Here is a 17,500-nt window from a genome sequence, read left to right as displayed (position 1 = left end):
AGCTACGAAGCCGACTCAGTAAACAGCAATGCTCCTTGGTTACAACAATCTCTCCTCTTGATACCGAATATCCTCAGAGGTGCAGGGTGCTGGGGCAGGGGAGGAGGGCAGTCCTGAAGCTCAGCCTCCAGGCTTTTCCCAAGAGAGCACGAGGTGGGCATCAGGGTCGTATTTAGAAGGAAGCTTGGTTACAGTCTTCAGGACACCAGTCCATGAGCAGTTGCTACTTCTTGGGCTTTTCTAGAATGTTCAAGAATTTTCCCCTTGTCATCTCTCTGGACTCATCCAGCCCCAGCTGGTAGGCCAGGTTCTGTAGGCCTCGTACCTTCTCCATCAGGTTAGCTGTGGTGAGGCTCCCCAGTTCTTTCAACATATCAATGTCATCACGCTCTATTTCAGCCATCCATTTCGGTGGAGAGCTTGTGATGGGACTTTTGAAAGAAGCTGCAAATTCAGCGACACCTGGTAACTGTTCTGGCCAGAGATCTGGTGAGGCACAGTCAAGTTTCTCAAAACTTAGCAAAGATGCTTCCAAATCCGTCCCGTCTGTGGGAGACGCCATCTTCCAGCCCATGTCACCCCATTTTGACTTTTTAAGCCATTTCTTCACCTCCAGAGCAAGACTGTGTGGGCAGGGGATGTAGCCCAGTTGTTAGAGTGCATGCCTAACATGCACACAGCCCTGGTAATACCCCCAGGACCACATAAAACCAGACGTCGTGTGCCGAATGCTTAGGATCCCAGCTCGCAGGAAGTGGGGGCCGGGCAATCAGAACTTGGAGGTCATCCTCTGCTATGTAGTATGCCTGAGGCCAGCCTTGGCTACATAAGCAAATAAAATAAGATTGCTGGTTGGGAGTAGTAGAACATGTCTATAGCTCAGCGCTCAAGAGTTGACTGAGATTTCTGACCTGGGCCACACAATGAGATTCTGCCTCAAACAACAGACTGGCCCACTGAGCACCTAAGCCCACAATTCTGGCACCCTGGAGCCAAACATCTGCCTTCCCCCAGTTCCTAAACCCAACCCCAGATCATTGCTATTAAAGCCTAAAGTGCCCTTGGGCTAAGATCACCTTGTGCTGTACAGACTTACTGGTGAAGACTCTAAGGCACAGAGAGGTCTTTGAGTTTCTCCAGCTGCTGGTGCATACCTGGCTAAACCCATCTTATACCACACTGTCCCTTCCCATAGCCTGCCTGCTGGAGGGCAAAGAAGCCTTCAAAGGAAACCGAGAAAGGAAAAGGGGACTGAGCCTCAGTCTAAATCAGTCTCCTCTCATGTCTTCCCTCACTTCCTGCTCTTCTCAAACAATAAACCTGACCCCTTGAAGCCATTGGGACAGTGTCCAAGAAAAAGGCATCTGCTGCCAAGGCTGACAAATTGAGTTCAGTCCTCCGTATTCCCAGGGTGGAAGGGGACAGCACAGTTCCTCAGCTTGTCCTCTGACTCCCATATATTTATGCTCCCCAACTCCCACAGATACAAAGTAATTCATTAATTACTAATTTTGCAAACCTAACCCCTTGCCTACTTTTGATCTGCATCCTTCTGTATTCCCTGCGAGTCCTCTCCCTGACCTACTTCCCTGGGACTGAAGTCAGGTGGATGGTGGTAAGGAAGGAAAATCTAAACCACAGCCCATCCCATCTCTGCCTCCCTGCCTCTGTCTGGGACAAGCGTCCTGGAGTGTTCCTAAGGAGCAACACCGAGAGAGTTCCCTGGGCAGCCTGGAAACACATCAACATCGCAGCTGGAAGACTGCAGCCTGGCATCCTAACTCACCAGCCATCAGCGTCTCTCTGGACCACAGTCAGCTGACCTCTGACATGAAGGATGATCTGGAGTTCTCAAAGCACGGTCACCAGACTCCTAGTGCCAGGACACTCCTGACGCTGAGGGATAGAGAGGCCACATCTGGGGCTTCCCTCTACCACCAACCCTCTAAGCAGCACTCCATCCTGTGTGTTTTATAGTTTCTTTGGGTTTTGTTTTGGTTATTACAATTGTTTATTTATTTTGGCGGGGGAGGGGGAGAAGCAAGTCATGGGCATACATGGAAGTCAGAGGACAACTTATAGAAATTAGTCCTCTTCTTCCACCATGTGGGTCCCAGGGATCAAACTCAGGGCATCAGGTTTGGCAGCATATTACTATTGTCTAATGAACCATCTTCCTGGCCCTTATATCTTTAATTTGATATGATCCTTTATTTTTTTATTTATTGGATTTTTATTTTATTTTAAACTTTTTAAAGATTTTATTTTAAATTGTGTGTGTGTGTGTGTGTGTGTGTGTGTGTGTGTGTTCGTGTGTATGTGCACATCTTTGTGGAGACCAGAAGATGGCTTTATATGTTCTGGAACTAGAGCTACAGGTAGTTATGAGCTGCCTCACATGGGTGTTAGGAACTGATCTCAGGTCCACTGTAAGAGCAGCAAGTGCTCTTAAATGCTGAGTCACGAGCAGTTCCAGTTCGCGTGGTGGTGGCGGCGGCAGCTTGGCAGTGCTCCTCGGTGACAGATCCGACGACGCACGCGTCTCCCACCCCGCGCCGCCACGATGCCCAAGAGGAAGGTTAGTGCGGATGGAGCGGCCAAGGCGGAGCCCAAGCGCCGCTCCCCCAGGCTGTCGGCCAAGCCCGCCCCTGCCAAGGTGGACGCGAAGCCGAAAAAAGGCCGCGGGAAAGGATAAAGCATCAGACAAAAAAGTGCAGATAAAAGGGAAGAGGGGAGCGAAGGGCAAACAGGCTGAGGTGACTGACCAGCAAACCACAGAGCTGCCTGCAGAAAATGGAGCCGGAAAACCAGAGTCCAGCCTCTGAAGAAGAGAAAGACGCTAAGTCCGACTAAGCATCCATCACGTCTGTCAGTGGGCCCGCCTCCCTTCTTGTACAATCCAGAGGAATATTTTTTATCAACTATTTTGTAAATGCGAGATTTTTAGTAGCTCTAGAAACATTTTTAAAAGGTGAGGGGATCCCACCTCATCCCATTTTTTAAGTGTAAATGGTTTTTTTAAAGAGGTTAAATCATTTGCTGGTTGTTTATTTTTTGGTACAATCAGAAAATAGCAGGATACTGAATCAGGAGAGGCTGTGACTGTCTCGGGGGTCACCATAACATTCCGTAGATGGGGCTAGTTTTATATCCTATAGTACAAAGCATACTAAATGGCAATTTGGCGTCTCAGTCGTGCATTCGTGTCTGGAATATTTTCAGTTCTATCTGGTCCCGTGTTTCTAGTAGAACCATTTTGTAAGAAAGCCAGTCCTTGGCCCTTGCCCTGTCAGAACTGTGATGTCTGTGGTCGTGGCAGTCCATCTTCCTAACAGTCGTGATAATGTGCTGTGAAAGGTGGAAGTCCTGAGTCTGTTCTGTGTGTGGCGTAACATTGTGATTGGTGGGACTGAGGATTACAGGCATTGGTAGTTATGAGAGGTCTTAGGGGAACTTGCCGAGTTTGAGGCTGGAACATCACTGGAATAAGTTCAAAGAAAAACAATACGTAGCTCTTCATTTGTGTACATGAACACAATGTGACTTCAGAGTTTGGGTACGTGAACACAGTATATGGCTCTTTTTGGGTACGTGTGATAAGAATTGGAATGTCTGTACTCTGCTCCTCGACCAATAAAATCTATTGTGAAAGAGTTAAAAAAAATGCTGAGTCACTTCACTTCTCAGTATTTTTTGTTTGGTTGATTTTTCTTTTTCTTGTTTTTGTTTTTGTTTTGTTTTGTTTTGTTTTGAGACAGAGTCTCACAATGTAGACTAGGCTAGCCTAGAACTCATAATGTAACCCAGGCTGACCTCAGACTCATGGTAATCCTCCTGTCTCAGACTTTAAAGTACTAAGACTATAGGCAAGAACCCTATTTACACAGAGTGTAAGTGCACATATCCTATATGTGTGTGTATTCATTCATTCATTCATTCATTCATTCTGTGTGTGTCACCTGAGAAAACCAGAAGTCAATGCCTAATGTCTTCCTCTATCATTCTCTACCTTATATTTTGAGGGAGGGTTTCTCCCTGAACCTGGAGCTCACTGATTGGCCAGACTGACTGGCCATGGAACTCTGGAGATCATCCTGTCTCCAAACCATACCACGCCCAGGACTGGGGTTACAGATGTGGTAGAGGAGGCAGGAAGGTATCCAAATTCAGATCCTCATTCTTGCCCTGTGTCTTAGCCACTGTTCTATTGCTATGAAGAAATAAAGTTGGGGGCTTGCTTACAGTTTCAGAGGCTTAATCCATTGTCGTCACTTCAGGGAGCTTGGTGGCATGCATGGTGCTGGAGCAGTACAGGAAGTATGGAGAGGAGACAGTAAGGCTGGCATGTATTTTTGAAACCCCAAAGCCCACCCTGAGTGACACACTTCCTCCAACAAAACCACACCTCCTGATCCTTCTAATCCTTTCAAACAGTTCAACTCACTAGTGGCTAAGCATTCAGATATATGAGCCTATGAGGTCCACTCTCATTCAAACCACCACACCCTCCAGGCACTTTACCCAATGAGCCATCCATCTTCCTGTGATTTACATACTCAGGTTCTCACAACCGTTTTCAAAGAAATAGGTCAGCTATTTTAAAGACTTTACATTACTAATGAATGAAATGCTTTCACCTGCCGACAAGTTTAAACACCAGTCATTCTTGCTCTTCTAGAAAGAAATGTAGTAACATGGTCCTCAAAAGACAGAGGGATGGGCAGGGATGTGGCTCGGAGGTAGAGCACCTGTCTAGCATTTATGAAGCCCTAACTTCTGTCCCCAGAACCATAAAAGTGAATAAACAAATAATCCAGAGGGGCTGGAGAGATGACTCTGCAGTTAAGAGCAGCTGTTGCTCTTTCAGAGGTCCGAAGTTTGGTTCTCAGAACTCACGTCAAGAGGCTCACGACTGTTTATGACTCTGAGTCCAGGGAATCCAATGCTGCTGGCCCCCTAGGTACCAGCACTCAACGGCACGTAGTCCAAACAGACACACACACCTACACATAATTTAAAATGATACAAATAAATATTAAAAATAGAAATCTAGAGAGAAATAGACCACTAGGTCTACAAGGCTTTCTGGAGTAGACCCGTGGTATATCTGAAGCCTGTTTTGACTATTTCCAGTACAGGGTTATAACCTTTTAACATCTCAAGCAACTGTGAGATTTGTAAGAAATGGTATGCGAGGTAGGCAAACCATCCCAGCAAGAGATCTTCATTTCCCATGGATTCTCCAGGCAGAGGAAGCCAGGCTTCTCCAGTTTCCTCAGAGGAACTCTAAGAGAGAGAGAGAGAGAGAGAGAGAGAGAGAGAGAGAGAGAGAACCGAGGGACAGCATCAGGTGGCTAAAAGGACTGTGATGTGTAGGTTTAAGAATTCGGACAGACAGAGGAGGCAGAAAGGGGTGGCAGCTTGGAAAACAGCCTGTGGAATATTTTGGCCCAGAAAACATGTTGTGAGTCCCTAGGTCCAGGCAACCTGCCTCCTCAGAAGAAAAGTTAGACTGTCTGAGATCTCTGGCCATGGGGCAACCCAAAATAGGGCAGGGATGGGGTGAGAGCTCTTTACATGCTTTTGACTCTCCCTAAGCAAACACAGAAAAAGAGTGCTTGGTATTCCTGAAGCACCTGGAAGAGAGCTGTGGTTTCTGGGACAGGGCCATGGATGCGGTTACGAGTCGAGACAGAGAGATGAACCGTATTACCTAAACCTGCTGTTTTGAGAGAGATCCCAGTAGCTGTAGTCAGAGATCCCACTTTCTGATCACTGATGTTGAATTTTAAGCCCCCACAGGGACCCGCCCTTCAGCACACATTGGCCACTGTAAGAAAGGAAAGCAAGAGGTCCTGGAGAGTGGGCATTTGGCAGCCTCAACTCGACCTCTGTGGAAGCAGCCAGCGGTGCGAGAGCCAGGGTTACTCTGCCACCTAAGTGCTCCCACTGGAAGGACTTCAAATTCAGTGGGTTGAAAATAAGATTGAATTTCACACCAGTCAGTGTATGTCAGATGTCAGCTCAGAGACGAATGTACCAAGAACTGCCGCCAGTCCTCAATTGGACCACACATCAACACTCACTCCTCTCTTCCGACCATCTGCACAGGGCCTGTCCTGCCCTGAAAGAGATAGCTAGCCTCTCCTGCCTAGCATCGAATGCTGCCCACACAGTCCTGACTGCCAACGCTTTGCCTTTGTCACCCACGCTCCTTCTTTCTCATCAGTGTCTCATAAACCTGGTTATCACAGGGCACTGCCGCAGTCAACCGCGCTTTAATCCATGCCTATAAAGGAGCTGGCAGAACAGGCTGAAGCCCACTCAGGAACCAGATTACCTGGGTTGAAACCCTGACTCAGCTCAGTGAGCTGACCTGTTAATTTCTTTGATTTTGGCTTTGCTGTTGTTGCTGCTGCTGCTGTTGCTGAGACAGAGTCTCTCTGTGTAGCCCTGGCTGCCCTGAATTTTGCTCTGTAGACCATACAGTCCTCGAACTCACAGCACCTACCTCTACCTGGCAACTGCTGAGATTAACGGTGTGACCCACCGTAGCCCAGCACCAGTTAACTTCTTTATGCCACGGTTTTTCTCCCCTGGAAATGGAGCTGTTGATAGAACAATGACAGCTGTTCTGTGACTTTTCCTGGGGAATCATGTGTGTGTGTGTGTGTGTGTGTGTGTGTGTGTGTGTGTGTGTATGTCTGCATGTCTGAGTGTGTGCTTGATTAAGTTCGTGTGTACCACAAGCGTGCTGGTGCCCAGGGAAGCCAGGAGTTAGACTGCCCAAAGCTAGCATTGCAAGCAGTTGTGAGTACCTGATTTTGGCACTGAGAGTTGACCTTGAGACTTTTACAAGGATTGCTGAGCCAGCTCTCTGTCTCTGTCTCTACACTTTCTCTTACTTGTTGATATTTGGTAGTTTGGTTGGCTAGTTGGTTGGTTTTGTTTTTCAAGACAGGGTTTCTCTGTGTAGCCCTGGCTGTCCTGGAGCTTGCTCTGTAGACCAGGCTGGCCTTAAAGGGCTGGGATTAAGGGTATGTGCCACCATACCTGGCCCCACTTTCTTTTTTGAGACAGATCTCTCACCAAACCTGGAGCTTGCCATTTTGGCTAAACTGGAGGTCGAGTAAGATGCTAGAATCCTCTTGTCTCTGCCCCCACACCCCAGCACTGGAGTTAAAAACACATGCCATCACACCTGGCTCTTACATGAGGGCCAAGGAGCCAATTCTGGTCCTTGTACTTTACTGGGAAAGCTATTGCTATGCGCCCCAGATAGAGTAGGCAAGGGTAGAAGAGAGGAGAGAACTGAGTCCACAGAGCTGTTCTCTGACCTCCAAACACGCAGGTGCATGCACACACGCACAACTACACAAAGAAAATAAAATGTTGGTATTGTCTCTGCTCTAGCAGATATAAAACACAAACCAAGAAATGGAAGGTCTCACAATGGATCTGTTAAGACTGTCACATTTTGATTTTCTGGTGAAAGATTTGCCACTGTTGGCCAAAAAAGACTGAAAGAAGTCCACAAACTATATAAAGAGAAAGTGCTTTTTGTGGAGACTGAAAAATTACTAAAGTGTCTGGAAGCTGTAGAAAAATGAAAACGCAAAGAAGAGCTGGAAGTCATTGGTCTAATAGAGAAACATGGCTACTTAGCCATAGCCAACTAATGACTTCAAGTCTAAAGAAACGAGGAAAGCTTTGCAGCAAGGAACGCCTGTGACAGAGTTACTGAGGAATCTGGAAGTGATGATGAGAGCTAAATTGGTCCTTGAACCAGGAAGTTCTGAAATATCTTTAGCATGTGAAGCAAAGAAAGCAAAGTGTGGGGTAGCGTGCTTGCAATCCCAATACTGAGAGGTGGAGAGGGGCGGACCCATGGGGCTCACTGGCCCGCCAGCCAAGTCTACACACATGGTGAATCCCAAGCCAGTAAAAGCCTTTGTCTCAAAAAATACATGCATACATGCATACATACTTGTAAGAAGTTGCATAGTGCCTGAGGAATGATAACGTGCACCCCCACACCAGCCCCACATGTGCATGCATGCGAGCGCTTACGCACATGAAAACACACACACAATAAAAAAAATTAAGACCTCATACATATCTATTTCATGTTTTAATTGCATTAAAAACTAGTAAAACAGGTCTCGGACTCAGAATAAAACTGTAGTGGCCCTGGTGGATAAATTATAAAAGTATTGGACGCTTTTTTGCAAAAACATTTTAAGATTGAGCCAGCTAGAAAGCGTCTCTGGCTATTGACGGCAGAGCCTCTGGGAACCAGAGTTCTGAGACCGCTAGTGCAGTTGCTTTGCTAGAGCACGCGGTAGTCACATGAACAGAAAATGATTCATTGCCTTTTCAGATGAACTAGTACCACGTCCTGTCTCGTGACAAGGTGTGACCTTAAAACAGGCTTTAATGACTAGGAATCAAATCCCAGCAGGTGGAACTGATTTTTTTCTTCCAATGATCCAGGACTCAGAAGCCAAACACACGGGTGTTCATTTTAGTAACTGGTGAGACCTTGGTTGGAGAAGTCTGACACGCTGCTGTTCCGAGGGAATATCAGAAGACAGACATTCCAGCTCAACCATTTCAGGAACAACACCGAGTGCTGTCACTGTTTCAGATGCAGATGATACATTCGTGTTGGGTATGTGTAGCTTTGACACTGGAACTCGTGATGTAACCTGAACTTTCACATCACATGTGATATTTCATAACATCTGACTGATGTAAGAGGTCCTTGGTGGCCCATGAGCTCACTGGAGACACAGAAGACACGCAGCGACTACCCAGGATGACGGCACAGTTCTGCACATGATGAAGGGAGAAGGGAAAGGAGGGGGGAATAGAAGAGGGAAGGGAAGAAGGGAGGGAGAGGAGGAGAGGAGGGAAGAAGGGAGGGATCGGGCAGGGAGGAGAGGGGGAGGAAGGGAGCTCACAGAGTTGTATGTACTCAACTAGCTCTTGAGGGGGCTTCTCTGGTCTAACAGGCATCCTCCCAATGGACTGTAAAAAGAGTCAAGAGCTTTGCATTGGTGAATAGGACGCTTGTGCTTAAAGGGAGTGAGATCCAAAAAGTGTGAGGGAGCCCACTTCACACTGCTCACCTGAGCAGTGCATAATATTTGTTTAAATGTTGCCATTGGAAAAGGGAAGTCTTTAGACCTTCCAGATACCCCCAAATGCACCAGACATGTAACCTTCATGGAACTCACACGCGTTTACATTAAGAGGGTTTAAAAAAACATATAAAACATTTTACTAAATTATTGATGAGTTTTTCAAATTCCTTTCAGAGGTTTTCCAATGAATTTCATGTTAATTCTGAGTTAACACAATAATTGGTTTCTTAACTTAGACAGAGATGGTTTTCATTTGTTTGGTTGATTTCATTTTTTGTGACATGGTTTTATCATGTGACCCACGCTGGCCTTGAACTCAGGATCTACCTTGAGAGTGCTGGGATTAGGTCTGTCTGTCTCGCCTGGCTTGGATGGGTATGGTTTTGAAAGCGGTGTACTTCAAATAAGATTCAGTCTTTCCAAAAGTGAGTGAGGCAGGTTTGTCGATTCCCACGTATATCTTAGCACTTGATTTGGTTAGCACAGCACCTAAATGTTCCTGGGAGACCTTAGGCAGGTGGACCTACTTTTCCAACTATGAATTTCATGAAATCTAAACACAGAGGGTCGCCAAAAGCTGGAGGCCTAGACTACATTTGGAGACCCCTTTCTCAAACAACAAAAATCGATTGTGGCTGAAACATACAAATTTCTCACCCGATCATGTTATCTTGTCATAGTATTCACACAGGATCTACATTGTACTAAGTAGTCTAAATAGTGCAGAGATGCCGGGCGTGGGGGCGCACGCCTTTGATCCCAGCACTCGGGAGGCAGAGGCAGGCGGATTTCTGAGTTCGAGGCCAACCTGGTCTACAGAGTGAGTTCCAGGACAGCCAGGACTACACAGAGAAACCCTGTCTTGGAAAAAAAAAAAAAAAAAAAAAAACCAAACCAAACCAAAACAAACAAACAAATCTAGCACATCCACAATGATTCAAATTATGCATTTGTGGGGGAATTTTTGTTCTATCCTAGTTTTATTTTTTATCTATTTCTCTATGTCTCTCTGTGTTCCTCTGTCTGTCTGTCTGAGTGTGTGTGTGTGTGTATGTGTGTGTGTGTGTGTGCTGCATGCATTTTGTGCATGTTGAGTGCATGCAGGGACCAGAACATAATGTCAAGTGTCTTCTGTCACTCTCTTCCTTCTTGCCCTGAGATAGGGTTTATCACTGAACCAGAGGCTGCCCATTTTGGCTAGACTGGCTGGCCAGCAAACTCTCTTGGGATCTGCCTGTCTCCACTACTCGATGCTGTAGTTACAGGCATGCACAGCCAAGTTTAGCTTCTTGTGTGGGTGCTAGAGAGATCAAAGTCAAGTCCTCATGTTTGCAGAGAAAGCACTCTTACTAAGCCATCTGGTTTTTACTTTTTATAAGACAATGTGTAGTGTAGCCCTGACTGGCATCAAACTGTCTTTGTAGCTGAGGATGACCATGAAGCCCTGATCCTCCTGTCTCCATCTCCCCAAGTGCTGAGATCACAGGCTTTGTCCACCCACTGTGCCTGGGTTCCAAATAGCATATCTGTAACACCAGGAAAATAACAAAGTCTATTCAAGCCAACCATGGTAAATACTAAAGACTTGAATATCAAGATAAGTGGGATGGCACTTGTAATCCTAACACTTGGGAGGTTGAGGCAGAAAGATCAGGAGTTTGACACCAGCCTCAGTTATAAATGTAGTTCAAAGCTATCCTGGGCTAAATGAGACTACCTGAGAATAAAGTTGTGACTGTGTTTACTCCATTGTTCCGCTATTTATCCAGAATTCAACGAAAGTGCCTAGAACCTAACTACCAAAAGAAAAAGCAAAGAATCTATCCAAAGAACTTGCTCTAGATCAGTGGTTCTCAACCTGTGGGTCTTGACCCCTCCAGAGTCAAAGAACTCTTTCACAGGGGTCACCTGAAACCTCCAGAAAACACAGTTAGTTACAGTACAGTTCACAACAGTAGCAAAATGATAGTTACAAGTTAGCAACAAAAATAACTTTCTGGTTGAGGTCACCACAGCATGAGGATCTGTATTGAATAGTTACCACATCAAGAAGTTGAGAACACCTAGATGATTCAGATGTTTTAAAAAAAATTTTTTTAATTAGTGTATAAGGTAGTATGTTTGTTGCTGAATATTCACACCTGTGTCTAGTTAGGGTGTGGTTCAGCCCTTAGCACACACATCTAATCCCTTTGGCTGGAATAAAGACAAGCCCTTAGTACACATCTTTAATCCCAAACAGAGAAGGTAAAGTTAGTTTGTAGAAAGAAGCACCGAAGTTTGAAAGTGATGTCTAATTGAGTGGCAGACAAAGTGATGAATTAGAGTAAGATTTGACACAATAGGATATGACCAACTCTCACCAAAAGAGAGAGGAAAGGAAAGCTACTTAACGGAGAGACTGACAGCACGGGAGGTAGAGAGTGCAGTACAGGGATCAGGAGAGTTGGTGGAGTAGAGTTGAGAGGGGGAATGGAGCAGCAGAGAGAGGGAGAAGGAGGCAGTGTTACCAGGAGTTTTACAGAGACAGACTGAAGAGAGAACGGGCTAGACACAGATAAAGATAAAACAAGCAAGAGAATGAGAAGGAGCCAGAAGATTGGAAAAGAGTACTGGAGTTAGTTTGAGAAGAGCCACTCAGGAGAGGGAGAGAAGGAGAGAGGGGGAGAGGGAGAGGTCAGATTGAATCAGTCAGCTAGGAGAGGAGTCTGAGCCAGAACAGCTGAGTTGCATCAGCCAGCAAGAGCAGAAAAAGGTAGCAAAGGTGAAGGAATTCAGCAGTAAGTCTCAGAAGCTGAAAGCGTTCTAGGCCTAGATTAGATGATATAGAGGCTAGAAGCAGACGGAGGTGGGAAGCCTCTGAAATGAGAATTGAAACAGGAGAATAAAAGATACTTTTCCACAGTAGGTTTCTGTGTGGCTTTGTCTATTCTGTTTCTAACCCTCCCTCTGCTCCACCCTCTCTGCTACTTTCTAACTCCCATCCCTGCCCCAGCCCTCTACCTTCAATATTCCCTTCTCTACTTTTATATCACACATTTTCTACTATCCCCCCTCCTGTAAGCCCTGCCCATGACCCCTTTCTAGCTTCTTAACCTCTACAGAAACTCCAACTCAAACATACAAATCCCAAATTTTGAAGCTAGGATGCCTTGTCTGTCTTTAAAGCCTGGGTTCCCTCATTCAGACTATTTTTACAGTTCCATCCATCTTCCTGCAGAGTTCATAACTGCATTTTTCTTTACAGCTGAATACAATCCCACTGTGCAACGTATCACATGTCTACAAGCCATTCCTCGGTTGATGGACATCTGGGCTGATTTCGATTCCTAGCCGCTGGGAACAGAGCATCACTCACCATGGATGGACAAATGATAGAGAGAGTTTTCATCTACTCACCAGGCAGGTATATGGACACTGTCTGAGGGAAAGAAAAAAAGATGCTGGCCAGTAAGATAACTCAATTTAGATTTTTGCTTCTAAGTCTATACACACCAAACAGCCTTCTGGTTAGATCTTGGATGCTTTCAGAATCTTCCTCAATACTTTTTATTAACACACAAACATATATTCCCATTAAATACATGTAAAATATATAATATGTATATAGTACCTTTAAATTCATAATGCACAATTGGCTTGATCCCCAATCTCTTTTTTTTCCAGATTAAACTGGCTAGGGTGTTAGAAAATGAGAATGCAGAAGGGCCTAGACTCCCTGGTCATCTTGTGTCTCTAGGCACTGAGCTTTCTCCCCTCTGATTCACAAAATCCTCAGCTGTTAGCGCCATCTCCCTTGAATTCCTTTCTCCTGAGCTCATTTTCCAAGTCGGTCACTGCTACCCTGAGTCTGTTTTGGAGTCATCAGCCTGGAGTTTAAACTTTCAACAACTGCCCCCCAACACCTTAATTTTAACCAAGCTTACAAGGCCTCACTTCAGGCAAGCAAACAAGCTTACTTCCAGTCCCTGCCATTCTTTAAGGTTTATTTATTTTCATTTCATGTGTATGGATGTTTTGCTTATGTGTATTTGTATGCGTGGTGTTCAAGGAGGCCAAACGAGGGCACTGAATACCCTGGAACTGGAGTTAAAGGTGGGTCCACTGTAAGCAGCGAGTACTGTTAGCTGCTGGCCCAGTCCATGGCCCAGCCAACCTTATAGACACTTGACCTATGCATTTGCCACACAAGCCTTGGGTCAAGGAGTATACATCATAGCTCACTTCACTCAAGACGAAGTTTTGGACTATCCCCCATACCAGGCGCCACATTGCTTTCATTTGATTTTTTAACTTTTTGTGTTATTTATCCTTGTATGAAAAATTCGCAGTCACTGGAGAGGATGTCATTGCAAGATCTCTCCTTCTGCCTTGCTTTTTTTTTGTCTTTTTGAGGCAGTGTCATGCCTCTGGGCTTGAGCTAACTGCATGGCGGAGGATGGCCTGGAAGCCCTGATCCTCCCTCCTGCCTCAGCATCCCTAGGCTGCGCATGCATCTCACACCAGGCTTAGCTCCTCTGTTTCTAGCACTGACCCTGGCGCCCACAGCCCTGGCGCCCACAGCCCGCACTCCTTCGAAGGGTTCTTACGTTCCTCCCACTCTCCTTCAGGACCTTTGCTTCCTACGAGAGGCTGTGTCTTTGAAGCCTATGTCTGGTTCATTTTTTCCCCATAATCCAGAGACTCATAAATCATGCTAAATCCACCAAAACGGATTCTGAATCTACTTAAATACAAAGGTGACAGCTGATATGGTCATATATATTCTGGCTCATTTCTGTGTTAAGTCTAGTCTTGATGCCTTCTAGGGTGAAGTATACTCTGTAAGAATGTGAATTTGTGTGTGCATGTATATAGAGGCTACAGGTCAACCTTGAGCTTCATTCCCCAGGAGTTTTCTACTTTCTATTTTTATTTGTTTATGTATTTTATCATGTAAATGGGTATTTGGTCTGTATGTACATCTGCACATCAGGAGAAAGCACTATACAGTTGTGAGCTGCCATGTGAGTACTGGGAATTGGTTGAGCTATTTCTCCAGCCCCCCCCCCCCACTGGAGACTTTGGATTTTGGGGAAAATAAAAAAATAAACCAACCCTCCATTAGCCTAGAGCTGACTACGTAGGCCAGACTGGCTGGCTGGTGAGTCCCAGATTCTCCTGTCTCTGCCTTGTTGAAAGAAGTTAGTTTGAATCAGTCAGTATGGAAAGTTTTGAGCCAGGACAGCTGAGTTGAACCAGCCAGGCCTCAGAAAGAACTAGGAAAGGCTGAGCTTATTCAGCAGTGAGTCTCAGAGGCAGAAAACACTCTAGGCCTAGATTCGATTGTTCGGAGGCTAGAAGCTTCCAGGAGTAGGTCTAGGTTAACAGACAGAGGCAGTAAGTCTCCAAACAACAATTACAACAGGAGAATAAAATATACATTTACAACAAACAAACAAAAGGAAGGAAGCTGACAAAGAACACCAGAGATTAAAATCAAGTATCCAAGTCATTTAGCCAGCAGGTGTTCCCAAACATGTGTATCTTTAATGTCTCGCCAGCTGGGCAAGGTGATAGGAAAACCATGACTGGCTAACAGAGTTTTGTTTTGTTTTGTTTTTTAAAAGAAAGAGAGAGAGAGAGAGAGAGAGAGAGAGAGAGAGAGAGAGAGAGAGAGAGAGAAAGAAAGAAAGAAAGAAAGAAAGAAAGAAAGAAAGAAATTACAATTGCCATGTCTGTGTGAAAGAAAAGATCGCACTGCTTTGAGAGTGGGGGTGGGGTGGGGCTAATCATTCAGATGAGGTAGGACAGAGTGCATTCTGGGGACCACACAGACATTGAGGCTGAGAAGACAAATGGAACCCCACTGCTAAAAGAATAAAGGGAAAGCATTTTAGGAAGAAAGGGTAGCATGTATAAAGGATTCTGTTTTAATATTTTCTATCTTCTTCTTCTATACAGTTGATGATTTTCAAAGAGCAACACGGAGAATGCCTGGGCCCTTCCTACAGGGCGACACAAGACTTAAATAGAATAGTCATTGCATCTGACTGCTATAATAAAATTCCACAGACTGTGTGGCAAGAGCATAGAAATTTATGTTCTCTCAGTTTTACAAGCTAGACATCTGTGGTCAAGGTGCCAGCAAACAGCTTCTCTCGAGAGCTGACTCTCTGGCAGCTTTCTTGCTGTGCCCATGTATGACCTTCCCTTGGTGCACAGGGAGGAGGGGAGGGGAGGGGAGGGGAGGGGAGGGGAGAAGGGAATGGGGAGGGGAGAGGAGAGGGAGGAGGGGAGAGGAGAGAGGGGAGGGGAGAGGAGAGGGGAGGAGGAGAGGAGGTGAGGCCCTGAGACCCCATCTCAAACAAACAGGGAGGGTCCTAGGAGAGAAGAAAAGACACTTGAAGCCACTGAGGGTGACAGATGGAGATGTTCTACACAGCAGAGATGCTGCTTGTAAAGGTGAGAAAGGTAAACAAGGCTGAACCAACAGGTGGGACCAGACCTGGGAAAGGAAGGAAGGAAGGGAAGGCATTTGGAAGATACTTCTGTGGTGGGGAAGACAGGAAATCCTTAATTGGTGGGGGGGGGGGGAGGTTTCAGAGACGATCAGACTTATTTTGGGATATAGGGAAGACTAGAAGCAGGAAGAAATGAGAAGTTATATTTGTAACTAGACGGAGGGGTGGAGAGAATCAAATATGCTGCCTTGACACACTGGTTATTTTTAACGAAAGGCACTTGAAAAACAGCAGATGCAAGAAGGACGCTCTGACCTTCCTTTTGATTTTGATTTTTTTGTGGTGGTAGGGATGGGATCCAGGGCTCAACTGCTCTACCCCTGAGCTACACTCTTGGGCCCTGGACTTTCCTTTTCACTCCTAGAAACAGGGGATGAAAATCTCACATAAAAAGCACCCCCACCCCCACCCCCATGCCAGGAGAAAGATTATCTATCTACCTTTTCTACTTTAGCTTCTGTTGCCCTGAGAAAGGCCATAACTAAGGTGTTTGGAGAAATGGCTTGGCGGTTGAGAGCACTGGCTGTTCTTCCAGATGATCTGGGTCCAATACCCTGCATCCACATTGAGACTCACCACCATCCTTAACTCTAGTCCCAGACGCTCCACCTCCTCTTCTGCCTGTCATGGGCACCAGGCAAGCATATGATGCATGACAAGTCATAAATAAACATATTTGTTTAAAAGACCAAAATCAACTTGGGGAAGAGAGAGTTTACTTGGCTTGCAGATCACAGTCCATCACTGATGGAAGCCAAGGAAGAACCTCAGGCAGGGCAGGAACCTGGAGGGAGGAACTGCATCAAAGACCTCGGAGGTACGCCACCGTGCTGCTTTCTGCTTTTCTCCTCACGGCTCACTCAGCCTGACTCTTTTCTTTTTTTTTTTTTAAGATTTATTTATTATTATAAATAAGTGCACTGTAGCTGTCTTCAGACACAGACACCAGAAGAGGGTGTAGATCTCACTACAGATGGTTGTGAGCCACCATGTGGTTGCTGGGAATTGAACTCAGGACCTTCAAAAGAGCAGTCAGTGCTCTTAACCAGTGAGCCACCTCTCCAGCCCTCAGCTTGCCTTTAAAACAACGCAGGATGTCCTGTCCAAGGATAGCACTACCCACAATGGGTGGGGCCCTCTCACGTAAATCATGAATCAGGAGAATGCCCCACAGACTTGTCTATAAGACAACGAACGTGATGGAGACATTTTCTTTACGAGGTTCCCTCTTCCCAGATGACTCCAGTCAGGGTCAAGTTGACAAAAGCTAACCAACATACCACCCAGCTAGCCCTTACCTCCCTGTCAATCTTGCATTACTAACTCTCCCAGGGCCCACACCCTTTGTCTTGCTATGTTTTCACAGTGTAATGTTCTTCGTCCAATCTAGTATCAGTAGGTCTAACTCTGCAGATGTGCAAGGATTCCCATTAATTCAAGATCGAGCTATCATGAACCCCCAACCCTAAATTCTTTTGCCATGACAAGAAGTAGATCAACATGGTTTCCCTTCTCCTTCAGATGTAGATCATCACCTCCTTAAAACAAGACAACTCCAAAACCCCCGGGACCACTTTCACAGATGATGCCGAGACACTTAGCTGCACTACTCTCCTGATGGGGACCCTCTGCTCCCCTTGAGCGTCTATATACTTTCTCCCAATCAATAAAGCAAACTCAATGACTTCACATCACCATGACCTGCCTTGAAATTCTTTTCTGCAGAGTTAATCAGGAATCCTGGCCTCCCCTGAGTAGAGGCCCCAAACCACTAAGGGGGTCTCCTTAAAGTACATTGCCATTGTCAGCAATTGGATTAGGAAACATTTCAAGTATGGTGTGCAAGTCCCA

At 45.7% G+C, this 17,500-nt stretch overlaps 1 protein-coding gene, 1 long non-coding RNA gene and 3 pseudogenes across 6 annotated transcripts in view; 3 read left to right on the top strand and 2 right to left on the bottom strand.

Annotated features, from left to right (window-relative positions):
- Positions 1-579, bottom strand: part of Gm7020 (predicted gene 7020) — a 2,133-nt pseudogene extending 1,554 nt beyond the window's left edge.
- Positions 1-17,500, bottom strand: part of Myl4 (myosin, light polypeptide 4) — a 41,199-nt gene that overhangs the window by 13,095 nt on the left and 10,604 nt on the right. The window contains exon 2 of one of the 5 annotated variants that reach the window (NM_010858.5): positions 12,546-12,567. The exons of the other annotated variants lie outside the window; for them this stretch is intronic. The gene's annotated coding sequence lies outside the window, so the exon portion shown is untranslated. The remainder of the gene's footprint in view (positions 1-12,545; positions 12,568-17,500) is intronic. 5 annotated transcript variants of the gene reach the window in all.
- Gm11663 lies at positions 2,485-3,157 on the top strand (annotated as a pseudogene).
- On the top strand, positions 7,407-8,572 carry Gm11661 (predicted gene 11661; annotated as a pseudogene).
- Positions 11,923-17,332, top strand: Gm11665 (predicted gene 11665). The gene is made up of 6 exons (NR_130177.1): positions 11,923-12,050; positions 12,394-12,548; positions 15,090-15,266; positions 15,501-15,590; positions 16,104-16,466; positions 17,171-17,332. It is a non-coding gene; the product is annotated as a predicted gene 11665 (long non-coding RNA).

The sequence above is a fragment of the Mus musculus genome, chromosome 11 (assembly GCF_000001635.26).
Source record: "Mus musculus strain C57BL/6J chromosome 11, GRCm38.p6 C57BL/6J".
In the NCBI taxonomy this organism is placed as follows: Eukaryota; Metazoa; Chordata; class Mammalia; order Rodentia; family Muridae; genus Mus; species Mus musculus.
Note: the sequence above shows the minus strand (reverse complement) of the source record. Positions and strands in the feature narration are given on the sequence as shown.